Source organism: Lepidochelys olivacea (genome assembly GCF_965140295.1).
Source record: "Lepidochelys olivacea isolate rLepOli2 genome assembly, chromosome: 6".
NCBI lineage: Eukaryota > Metazoa > Chordata > Testudines > Cheloniidae > Lepidochelys > Lepidochelys olivacea.
In genome coordinates this window covers 12,869,879-12,882,486 of record NC_140416.1, presented here as the reverse complement: position 1 = coordinate 12,882,486, position 12,608 = coordinate 12,869,879, and the positions used below count along the sequence as shown (strand labels likewise).

Below are 12,608 nucleotides of genomic sequence, written 5' to 3'. Positions count from 1 at the left end.
TGCTGGTAGCGTAGGGCCTGAGGAGGGAGTCTCCATAGCCAGACAATCCTGCTGTCAGGGTGCCAATGCCTCAGATGATGGGGCATCCAGGATTTCCAGTTTTATGGATCTTGGGTAGCAAATAGAATACCCCTGGTCAGGGTTCCAGGGCTGTGTCTGTGCGGATTTGTTATTGTGCTTTTTCAGGGAGTTTCTTGAGCAAATGGTGTAGTTTCTTTTGGTAACTCTCAGTGGGATCAGAGGGTAATGGCTTGTAGAAAGTGGTGTTAGAGAGCTGCCGGGCAGCCTCTTGTTCATATTCTGACCTATTCCTGATGACAACAGCACCTCCTTTGTCAGCCTTTTTGATTATGATGTCAGAGTTATTTCTGAGGCTGTGGATGGCATTGTGTTCTGCACGGCTGAGGTTATGGGGCAAGTGATGCTGCTTTTCAACAATTTCAGCCCGTGCACGTCGGCGGAAGCACTCTATGTAGAAGTCCAGTCTGTTGTTTCGACCTTCAGGAGGAGTCCACCTAGAATCCTTCTTTTTGTAGTGTTGGTAGGAAGGTCTCTGTGGATTAGTATGTTGTTCAGAGGTGTGTTGGAAATATTCCTTGAGTCGGAGACGTTGAAAATAGGATTCTAGGTCACCGCAGAACTGTATCATGTTCGTGGGGGTGGAGGGGCAGAAGGAGAGGCCCCGAGATAGGACAGATTCTTCTGCTGGGCTAAGAGTATAATTGGATAGATTAACAATATTGCCGGGTGGGTTAAGGGAACCATTGCTGTGGCCCCTTGTGGCATGTAGTAGTTTAGTGTCTTTTTTCTTTTGTAGACAAGCAAAGTGTGTGTTGTAAATGGCTTGTCGAGTTTTTGTAAATTCCAGCCACGAGGAAGTTTGTGTGGAGGGTTGTTTTTTTATGAGAGTATCCAGTTTTGAGAGCTCATTCTTAATCTTTCCCTGTTTGCTGTACAGGATGTTGATCAGGTGCTTCCACAGTTTCTTTGAGAGTGTGTGGCACAAGCTGTCAGCATAGTCTGTGTGGTATATAGATTGTAATGGATTTTTTACCTTCAGTCCTTTTGGTATGATGTCCATCTGTCTGCATTTGGAAAGGAAGATGATGTCTGTCTGTATCTGTACGAGTTTTTTCATGAATTTCTGATCTTCCAGTTTTGGACAGTTATCAGCTATCTCACTCCCGTATATGTCAACATGTGATAGAATCCATTCCAAAGTTAATTTATTGCCTCTCTCTCTGATCCTCCAAACCTCTTTATGCATTGCATTGATGAGAGCCTTCTGGTTTCTTCTAAAGGAACTGAGGATCGACACCTGTCAACAAAGATCACAACACTGGCCTGTATTTCTGCTCTGTTTATTTCTTGTGGTACCATGAGTATGTTCTCCACTAGGGTCCTGGATGAAGACATTCTTCATCCACAGCCACCATTCTTAAAGGATTTATTTGATGAACCATCAGTGTACCCATGAATCTGTTTGCCTTGTGACTGATACTGTTCAATGGGCTTTTCTACAATTTTCTTTAGGGTGGCCAACTCCGTATGTTCCTTTGAGCAATGTTCCCAAAGGGAGAGATATTTATTAAAGTAAATAGATTCATGTGGAGGGATTAGTGGGTGTACATGTTGCTTCACACACTCTACCCTCATAGCATCATCAAGTGTTTCTGTTTCTCCAGTAGCCTTTGTGCACTTCTGGAAACAAGAGGATCTTTTCAGCCTTAAGTTGGTTTTCCAGTTTCTGAACAGACCTGAACAGTGATGACATTCAGATAGGGAATGAGATAATTTCCATACCAAAATAGCTATTCTTCTCTATGATTCTCAAGTGGTTGAACATCAAAAACTCTTTTTACAAATTGCTGTTGGAGTGGATCTTACACCTCCAGTTAGTGTGTGAATTGCAGATGACTACACAACATTGATCTTGGCAAAGTTACTGAGAGCACTATGTGACCAGACAGGTAAGAGTTATGCAAGTATTGGATGAGATATTGAGCAGCATGTTGTTTTCAGTGTTCAAACATGTGAACCCCAGTTGGTACCTGCAATACATTATAGAAGAGCCAATCTCTTCTTTGCTTTGGCTGCCAACTTTTTGACCTGTGGTCCAAACATGAGTACAGTGTCAATGTCACTCTAAGGTATAGCAGATTTTTCTCAACAGCAATACCTTCTCCAGCCAGTGTGAAGATTGGACTGTAGTTGAACCTCCTATAATTATGGTAAAGTAGGTGGACTTTGTTTTTGCTGGATTGAGCTTGAATTTATGTTGTGTTGCCCATCTAGTTACGATTTCTAAGTCCTCATTCAATCCATTCTCCATATATCTTTTTCAAGACTCATGGTATGAAGTGCAACATCGTCTGCATAGGTGTATTCAAATCATTTCAGGTAGTCTGACAGACCAGAGGAGAGCAGCAAAAAAACACCAGGACTTAATACTGAGCCCTGAAGAAATCCTGGCCTCCTTGTCTTTGAAGGAGTATAACTTAATCTTAGTGGTTTTTTTTCCTGTATGGTAGGAAACCTCTTATCCAGAGGTGCATTTTACCAAACTCCCATCTCACTGCCTATTACGCCAGACTCCATTAAATGTTGCACTGAGTTTAAAACAGACTCCTGTTGATGACTGCGGTGGCTTTTTCTGGAAGCCATTGCTAAGAGGCTGCCAGAAGGCCACCAGCAAGTCTGTCATTGAGTGCAAAGGCCCATAAGCCATTTGGGTAGGTTCTACCTTTCCTTTTTTAGAAGCCACCATAGAAGCCTTGACTGTACTGTTCTTTCCATTACATTGCAAAGGAGACTGGTTAAAGATATAAGCCAATAGCTGCCTGGAAAAGAGGGATCCTTGCCGGATTTCAGAGAAACAGTAACTGGTGATTTCCATCAATTTAGGTACCTTCCTTTTTTATGCTTGAGTAATTTCTGATGTCCAACAACCTGGCTCTAGCCTTCTTCCCAAAGTGCTTTAGCTCATGGTCACAGATGGGGTCCAGCCCAGGGGAATTGCTTGGTTCAAGCTTCTCTATTGCATCTTCTCGCTCAGGTATGAGAAAGATCTCTCTGAAGCCATGGTACTGAATTCTATAGGCACATATTTAAATGATCTTCGCCTTTCTTCCTAAATACTCCATCTTGCATGTTTTTGCAATGGCTCTATCCTCATCACCATATATGAGCCTGGTCATCTTGGCATAATGTTCGAACAGCGTACTCACAGACTTTGTCATCTAATGCTTCTACACCTCTAGTGTTCAAGATATTGGTGTTATTTAAATTATACGCCTTTGTCTGTCTGTTCTCAATTTGCTTCAATATCGTCCATCAATCTTTTCCTCTGTGATGATCCAGTCTTATTAAACTAAGCCAGCCCTTTGTTCAAGCAACTATTTACAGAGCTGCAGCACTTGGAGCTTAGCATTCGAGCCATGTGCACACAGACTGACCTGCTGGTGCTTTCTCCATACTCTTCCCTCCTGCAACTTGTGACCCTCCCTCTAAGTTCCATGCTGGTTGCTACAATTTCTAGTCATCTTTCAGCCTTTGTAACATTTGCGGATCTGTCTCCTGGGTAGAATATGCTGCTAGTGTGGGCCAGTAAGCTGACTACATATTCATCCTCACTTCCTGCCCCAGTGTGATGTACTGAGAAGAAAAGTGGTGACAAGAACACCATCAGGTGAAGTAGTAAACAAGGGAGGTGGAAAGAAGGAAGAGTTTATGCATTGCCTGAAGGATTGCCTGCATTGCAACTGAGCAGAGCTGGATGAATAATTGTTTTTTTGGTTTGGTGGTGGTTCCAAAAAAAAATAAAAAAACAATATTTAGTTTGCGTCAAACCAAATCTAAAATATTTTGAAATTTTTGGTGACTCAAAAAAGTTAATTTGGGGCCTGTTTCAGAGCAGGATTTCAAACTTGGCTTTCCCACATCCACTGGGCTATATGTTATGGGAGGACTGGGGGAGGGAACAGCAGCACCACCTCCTCCTTCTTCTCTGGCCATTTTATGAATGGCTGAAACCTCTCATATCAAAATTGCAATAATTTTAGGCCAACCAAAACCACATTTCTAGTTGAATACATGACCTCTCTGAAAGAATTTCCGTAGCTCTCCATAAGTGTGGCATTTCAGTTAGGATGACTGAGAGTGTGACAGTTGGGTCAAATCTGTGAAGGTTGCACCAGATAAATGGTGCTTCAGTACTCCACCTACACGATCCCTCTAAGTGGTTGTCACTTATAAGGAGCATGCAGACCTCCATGATTTTTGTTTAATAATTGCAATTCCTTCACATTATGGCCCTAATACCAAAGTAAGAGTACTACCTGAAAACATTTTCAGTTTATCAAAGTGTTTACGTTGTATTACCTTTCTGCAGAGAGACCAAAAGCCCTTCAGTACATCGAGTCAAAGTTAGAAATGGAGAAATACAGAAGTAGGAAACTAAAGCTGAGAGATGTCCTGGAAATCACACCAGAAAGTCTAAAGAACTGCCCTCCTCAGACAACAGGAGATTTACCTTGGCATTTCCTCAGGAAGCTCATGGCTCTGAATGGGATGGCAAGAAGCACAAGCCTTGAGCACAGGGCACCCACTGATCAAACACTAACTATGGACAAAGAGGAGCTGGATATTCCTGAAGATTTTTCTTTTCTCAGTGACACAGACACCAGTGATTCCCTGCACCCCCTTGATGTTCTCTGTGCCATTCTGCTTTCCTCAGACAGTTTCCTACAGCAGGAGATCCTGTCCAAAATGTCCATGTGCCAGTTTGCCCTCCCTCTGCTGCTACCTGCCCTCGACACCCCCAAGTGCACCCTACTGCTGTGGGCCATGAGGGACATGGTGAGGAAGTGGAGGCCGCACTCCCTGGCAGAGAGCAGAGGGTTCAGAGAGGAGAGCCTGGTGCTCACGTCAATGCCAACCATTTCCTTTGTGCGGATGGGGAGCTGCAGCTTCTCCAAGTCCCACCTCCTCAATGAGGTTCTCAGCCCCTCCCAGCAGCACCACAATTTCTTTGTCCACTGGGACATGGAGTCTGGGAACGTCCCACGGGCAATCGCAGATGGGCTGGTTGAGATTTCCTGGTATTTCCCTGGTGGGATGGGGAATTCAGATCTTTTCCCAGAACCTGTCGCGGTTACAAATCTGCTTGGAGATATTGAGTTGCATTGGGTGCAGTTTAGCTTTTTAACAGAGATCTCCTCAGCAGTGTTCATAGTTACTGAGAGCATCAGTGAGAGAGAATATGCGCTGTTATCATCTCTGCAGGGATCAGCCACTAAATACTGCTTCACTTCAATAATCAGGCTGGGAAAGCCAAGGAAACGCTGGAATTCCTGAAAAAGTTAGCCTCGATGCTGAAACTGAACAAGTCACATGTGTTGTGGAAAGGAGGTACCACAAATAAGGCACAATTTGTAAAAGTTCTGCAGTCTGCAATAGCAGCCATAATGAAATCTTCTCCCAAGAGAGTGAGTATAGAAGCCATGGCTGAGACAGCACGTCAATTAGGCATCCAGGTAGATGAGGATAACAAGGAATGTCAGACCCCAAACACATATGCAAAGGAAATCACTGCACAAATCAAAGATGTGGCAAAGTACAAGAGGGAAAAGCTGAGACTCCAAGGGGAGACATGGAGAAACTTGGCTGAAGTGGAAAAAGAGCTGTGCAGAATGAGAAAGCAAGGAGACACCCCACTTGAGAAATATAAATCTCAGCTGAAAAAGAAATTAATGGATTTACATGCTCAGCAGAATAAACATGACCTTACTGATGGTTTGATTACATTTATTACTGGAATAAGACTACTACCTCCCATGGAGAAACATTACTTCCTGAAATGGATGAAGTTTGGCCTGGATCACATCACTAGGGAGAATCTTTCTAAACTATGGGATCAATATAAAGAGAAATGCAAAAACTCAAAAGATGACCCCAAAATGTTTGCAGAGGTAGACAAATTAATCTCTGCCAGTTCCTTAGGACTGCAGCATTTCATGTGTGAGTTGGGGCAGTTTTATGAAGCGGAATGCTCAATGGTTAAAGAAGGTAAAATGGCAGAAAGCCAAAGGCAATTCACCCATCTCCCAGGCATAGCAGCTGACCTCATGCTGGAAGGGTTTCCCATGGAGATCATTGATGGAGACGTTTCCAACATCTCACTGCAGTGGGTAACAGATGTTCTGAGTCAGCTTCACGCCAAGCTGGGGGGAAGGTCCAAAATCCTGGTTCTGACGGTGCTGGGAGTACAGAGCACTGGGAAATCCACCCTCCTCAACACCATGTTCGGCCTGCAGTTTGCAGTGAGCAGTGGCCGATGTACACGAGGAGCCTTCACGTTACTCATTAAAGTGGCAGAGAACTTTCAGCAGGAACTGGGCTGTGATTTCATCCTGGTGATAGACACAGAAGGCTTGAAAGCCCCCGAACTGGCCAAGCTGGAGGATAGTTATCAACATGACAATGAGCTGGCCACCCTGGTGATTGGACTGAGTGACATAACGATTCTTAACATGGCCATGGAGAATGCCACTGGAATGAAAGATGTTCTGCAAATTGTGGTCCATGCATTTCTCAGAATGGAGAAAATCGGGAAAAAAACCAACTGCCAGTTTGTGCATCAGAACGTCAGTGATGTGTCTGCACATGAACAAAACATGAGGGACAGGAAACACCTCCTGGAACAGTTGAATGAAATGACCAAAGCTGCAGCCAACATGGAAAAGAAATGCAAAGAGATGAACTTTTCTGATATTATGGATTATGATCTGGAAAAACACAATTGGTACATTCCTGCTCTGTGGCACGGAGTCCCCCCCGTGGCTCCAGTGAATTTGGGATACAGTCAAAAGGTTTATGAATTAAAGAAATATTTGTTTGAATTTCTGAAAGATTGTTCACAAGAGAGAACTCCTAATGACATTCCCCTATTTCTTGCATGGGTGAGGAGCCTGTGGAATGCTGTAAAACATGAGAACTTCATTTTCAGCTTTAGAAACAGCCTTGTTGCTGAAGCCTATAACCAGCTGTCTGTGAAGTATGCAGAGTGGGAATGGGGTTTTCGGAAGGAGATACATTTCTGGGTATCTGAAAAGGAAACTTTTATCCAAAATCAGCCACCAGATAAACTAGACACTAATGTTTCAATCAGACTAAAGAGTGAGGCACAGGAAAAACTGAGGCAAGAAGCAGAGAAGATTTTGAATCATTTACAACAGTATTTTGAAAGTGGAACAGCAAATCTGCACCTGATAGAAAAGTACAAAGAAGATTTTAGAAGAAGTGCCAATAGTCTCAGGAATGAACTGGAGAGTTATTCATTCAGCAAGTGGCAAGAAGCGATTCATATTAAAAAAGGCCAACACAAAACAGATGCTATGCTGTCAAAGTACAAGAGAAAAATTGAAGAGAAAGTGGATGGGCTTCTGAACCATTGCAGGAAAAGCAACTGCAAATTAAATAATGATGAACTGGAGAAGAAATTTGAGAACATGTGGACAGAAACATTGTCAGAATTATCACTTATTCCTTTATAGCGATGCAACATATTTGAAGATGTGGAGTTCCAGCTGAGAAGAGACCTAGCGGACAGGGGCAGTGCAGTCTGGAAGATGTTACAGGATGCCAAAAGCTTGTGTGCTTATTAAACAAAAAATTTCAAAATGAAAAAGGAATACTTAGACTTAAAAGTGTTCAGAGGTTACAAACTATAAATATCAGGTGTGAAAGAATTCTTGACACAGGAATGCTGGCATAAAACAGAGGCTTTAGCTAAATCTTTAATAGAAGAGTGCAATAGTTACACTGATGGAAAAGTAAATGGCAAAGCAGATTATGATGAAACTTATTGCAGAGAGTTGTTGCGGATGATTAACGAGTGGCTTCAGCAGGCTGATGTTCAAAACCTTCACACCACCGCCTGCTTTGCAGTTGACCTGAAGCTTCACATTTTGGGGGATGAAGCTCGTGCATTTCAGACGATGCATGAAGAATTCATTAAAGAAAATGATCCTCTGCAGCGTCTGGGGAAACTGAAACCTCAGTATCTCTCCACGTTCAAAGCTCTGTACTTAGAGAAGATGAGTGTCAGGACAGGGCCTGGAATTTCTGTGATCAGTGTCTGAGACCTGCCCTGGTGGACTATGTGAACAAGAGACTTGGGACAGAAATCGTGGATGACATTCTCAGCAGTGAACGGTCTGTTGAGTACAGCACCCGGAGATTTTTCCAATTCTTTGTTCTGAAGCAGCTGTTGGAAGAAAATGACTTTAACACTTATGTGCAATACACAAGGAATTATGTAGATTTTATCAAAACCTGGATACAGAGACACTTGTTAATGCTCTACAAAGAGAAGGCGAGATTGGGAGATTTGGAGAAAAGGATTTTCTCCCCAATAATTAATAAATTCAGCCATGTTCTGAAATACTCCAAAGGTGAGAGGACTAAGACAGTCTCTGCCTTTTTAGACAATTTGTGTGAAAAGCTGCAGCAGGATCTAGTCATTCCCAGGGATAGCTTAGAAGTGACAATGTTTAAAAACACAGCAAGTGCAGACCAATTTTCAGCTTTTATAGAACAGTTTATTCCTGATCTGGAAAAACAAATTTTATCCACTTTTGAAAATCTGGAAATTCAGTCAAAACTCTCAAAACTTGCAATGAAGCCTCAGGATGAAATCTTCAAGCGAGTGTTTGGCTGTGGGAAGCAGTGTCCGTTCTTTAAAGTCCCCTGTGAAGCAGGAGCTCCTGCGCATAACGAGCATTTTGCTTCAGTGCACCTACCTGAAGGATTAGGGGCATATCGGTGGAATAAAACAAGAGTACTTGTCTCTGATATATGCTCCTCTTCTGTGGATTCAAATAAAACATTCAGATGTTTGGAGACAAAAGGGGAGTTTCATCCTTACAAAGATTATGGCAAATTTTTTCCAGACTGTTTTATCCAGCCAGATCCCAGCATCACAGCTTCCGATTTCTGGAAGTTTGTTTTCAAGGAATTCAATCACCAGTTTGCTAAGGAGTTTGATGCTCTCCCTGCCGATCTCCCTGAGGACTGGGGTGAAATAACCAAAGAACAGGCACTGGAGAGCCTAAAGGAAGCCTTTACATTGAAATCAAAAACAGGCTGAGAAACTCTTTTGTGAATGGAGAATTACAGAAGTTAATTCCCTTAAATGTAATGGTGATTCTTTTTTAATATCAGACACAGGTTGCAGCTTCCAAACAGATAAAGAAACAATGCTATTTCACGTTTCACATCACATCACATTTCACATCACATATCGATGTATGGCAAAATTAAAGAAGGAGGGAAAGACCCAGATGTGGAGATTCTGCACCTCTGTCTTCAGGAGCAAATTGCCAAAATCCCAATTTGTCCTCACCACTGCATTTTGCTGATACAGTGGTACCATCCAGTGACCTGCAAACCTTTCCCACATGAGTGTTCCCTCCAAGAGCCCCCGAATACCAGCCATCCACTTCTGCTACTTAGAGGATCAATATCCTGTGCTTTTATGGCTAATCTGACACCAAACAGCCTGGCCCTGATGCTCGCCTTCTCTGGGGTAACACATGGGCGGGAAAAAGTACTTCAGAAACACCAATGAGGGAGGTTTGCAGCATAATGTAATGGGGAAGGGAGGGATGCAGCCGGCAACCCCAAAAGACCCTGAGGTTTCAAAGGGAATCCCCACAAACCCAACAGACACTGAGGCTCCATGGGAAACCCACCCCATCCCTGGGAATGGTCTTTCCCTCTGCTCTGCTCACTGCCCCGCACACATCTCTCATCCAGGGTAGTAAGGCTAAGAAGCCATGGTGCATTGGCTATTTGCCCTGTGATTGCCTGCTACCCTTCTGCATGGGGGTGCTGTGGGGAGAAGCCAGGGAAGGCAGTTAGTGGTGCTAAGAAATCTGTGGTCCCAGCTGGAATGTCACATACTGCCTTTTTGGCTAATGCTTGCCTGGGTTTCCTCCTCCCTGCTCGCATGGCATGGTTTGGCCCAGCTCTGTCTGTAACACCCAAATGGATCCTTCTGGATGAAAGTGTCTATAAAGATGTGAATGAACATTTCAGTAATTCCTGTTGTATCCAAACGTGATTTTAAAATTGCTTTAAGTGAGCTGTGACAGCCAAGGCTGAGCTTCACTGCCCTGACTTTCACTGACGTATAAATGCCGATGATTTGACTATTTACTGTCCTACGATTTTTGCCTGATCTCATTTGCTTGTTAGCCAGATACTGTATAAGTCCCAGTTCAGGCCAACCAGGAGCTTCATAAAATGAAATTCTAAAATGCCATGTTTGACTGACGTTGATGTATTTTGTGTATAAATGATCAAGAATTTTCAAAGAAAATTAAATGAGAAATGGTTTACAGGAGTGTGAGACGAGGTTTTGAGAGAGGAGCATCCTAAGTACAATTATCTTTTCCTATTGATTTTCTGTGAGTAAATGTTGCCCCAGGTAGCTGCCATAGATAAAGTTTAAAACTGATTCTTATTTTTATTCTCCTTTTGAGGATAACATGGATAAAAGAGACATTTAAGTGCGCATTGTTAGACAAATAAATATATACGTGTGCCCACAAGATATATAGCGCAGCCCTCCACATTTCTGTCTAGCCCACCTCAGTATCCACCATGGGGAAGAGGCTGCCCCTGTGCATCCGTACTGAGCTTTGCTGGCTATTGATGAGAGAAATTTTCTCCATTTACGCTCGGGGGATGGGCAAGGAAGGGAAGTGGTGGATGCTGCCCTCTCCAAGGGATAAAAAAAAGGCCTAGAAATGTCACTTTTTGGCCAGGCATGCGATGCCCTTACACTCCGCTTGGTGCCATTTCTCTGTCTGTCTCTCTGTCTGTAATGGGATAACTTTTAAATGCCTCATCTGATCAATTCCAAAATTTCAGGTGGTGCCCTGGGCACCAATGGCCAGAACCCTTTTGATTTGAGGGGAAATCAGTCAACTGAATATGAGGGACAAATGAAGTTCCTGGCATCCCAGTGGAGTTTAAGATGTTGGCCACCTGAATGACTCATCTCCCAGAAAAAAACAACATGGAGGAGGGATGGAAGAGGGAATGGGGATGTATCGATGGGAGAATAGGGGCATGCACACAGCCCATGGCATGGGGGGGGGAGAATGCGGGACCCTGGTGTGAAGGGCTCACATAACTCCTGGTGGCAGGTGTGATGCTGACAAAGCCAGGCCTGAGCCATAGGCCCATTCACTTGTGTGTGACTATCAAAGGAGTGAAATGTATTAGTATATATTCAGGCCAATTCACAAGTGTGTTAATAGAGATCAAAGGAGATGTTAATTGCATTGTTTTTGCCTAACTAGATCTTGTTGTTTACTATTACATTACATTTACATTACGCATGCCTGGTAATTAAATAGACCTAGATCAAAGTGTGTGTTAATCTAAGAGTGTATTCAGATGTTAGAACTTCATGAAACGAATGGAATGTTACTTGTATTCTTTTCATGTATCTATTCTTATTATAATGTAAAGGCAGGCAGTTATATTATGTCTAAGCTTGTAATGCAAATGAAGAGTGCTAAATTCAAATCAATAGGCCATTGTGTGAGTTAGACCATGTCTCTGACTGTTGTGTGGAGAAGAAGCTATAAGTACTGATTCAAAGGAAGATCCTTTATCTCTGGACTGTTTGGATTCTAACAGGGTGGAATAACTAAACAAGAAGACGGAGATCCCCAGAGCTATTCTGGGTGGCCCTGAACTGGCAGATTACTACATCCCTGTTATCCTTTGGGGTTCACAAACTTTGACTCACCTGTTAATGTAATTTACCTGCTTTAACCTCTCAATAACACATTTATTTTTCTCAGCTAATAAACCTATAATTAGTTCACTATAGCATTGGATACCAGTGTTGTCCTTGGTGTAAGATCCAGAGTACCAATTGATGAGGGGGAAGTGACTGGTTTCTTGGAACTGGGAAGAACCTGATGTGGTGTGATTTTTGGTTTATGTGACCATTATCACTAAGTGCAGTTTGTTTGCGTGGTGAGATGGGCTGGAGAGCTTAAGGAGACTGTCTGTAACTCCATGGTAAGACTAGTCCAGTGATCCAGGAATTTATATTTGTTGCTGGTTTGGTGAAATATAATTATAAATAGGGTGACCAGATGTCCAGTTTTTAAAGGGACAATCCCGTATTTAAGCTGTCCTGACTTTTTCTTAAAAACGGGCAAACTATCCCATATTTTCAGTCTCCCCGCATGCATCAGTACTAATGAGTCCTGCTGCTGGCCGGATCCTTGCTCGCGAGCCATCCTCCCACCAGTGCCGGGGGGGTGGGGGGGTCCAGTGACCAATGATGGGGGTGGGGATGAAAAGCTGGTGGCAGGGATAAGATGCAGTGCGCAGGGCCAGCTGCTCCCCCTGCTGGTCTGTCAGCGCAGCCCCTGCTGCAAGCTGGCTCTCGACCAGCAGGGCCCTGCTCCCGGTCCTGTTTCTGGCCAGCCCTAGCTGTGTGCTGTGAGCTGCAGTGGCTGGAGAGTGAGGGCAAGTACCAGGCAGTGGCTGATTATAGGTCACTTCTGCTGCCCACCCAT

The 12,608-nt window shown here is 43.5% G+C and overlaps 1 pseudogene across 1 annotated transcript in view; it reads left to right on the top strand.

Annotated features, from left to right (window-relative positions):
• The first annotated feature begins 4,452 nt into the window (after window positions 1–4,452).
• The window catches only part of LOC311522747 (interferon-induced very large GTPase 1-like), a 47,429-nt pseudogene continuing 39,273 nt past the window's right edge, over window positions 4,453–12,608 (top strand). Inside the window, exon 1 of the transcript in view lies at window positions 4,453–8,374. The product of the transcript in view is annotated as an interferon-induced very large GTPase 1-like (transcript). The remainder of the gene's footprint in view (window positions 8,375–12,608) is intronic.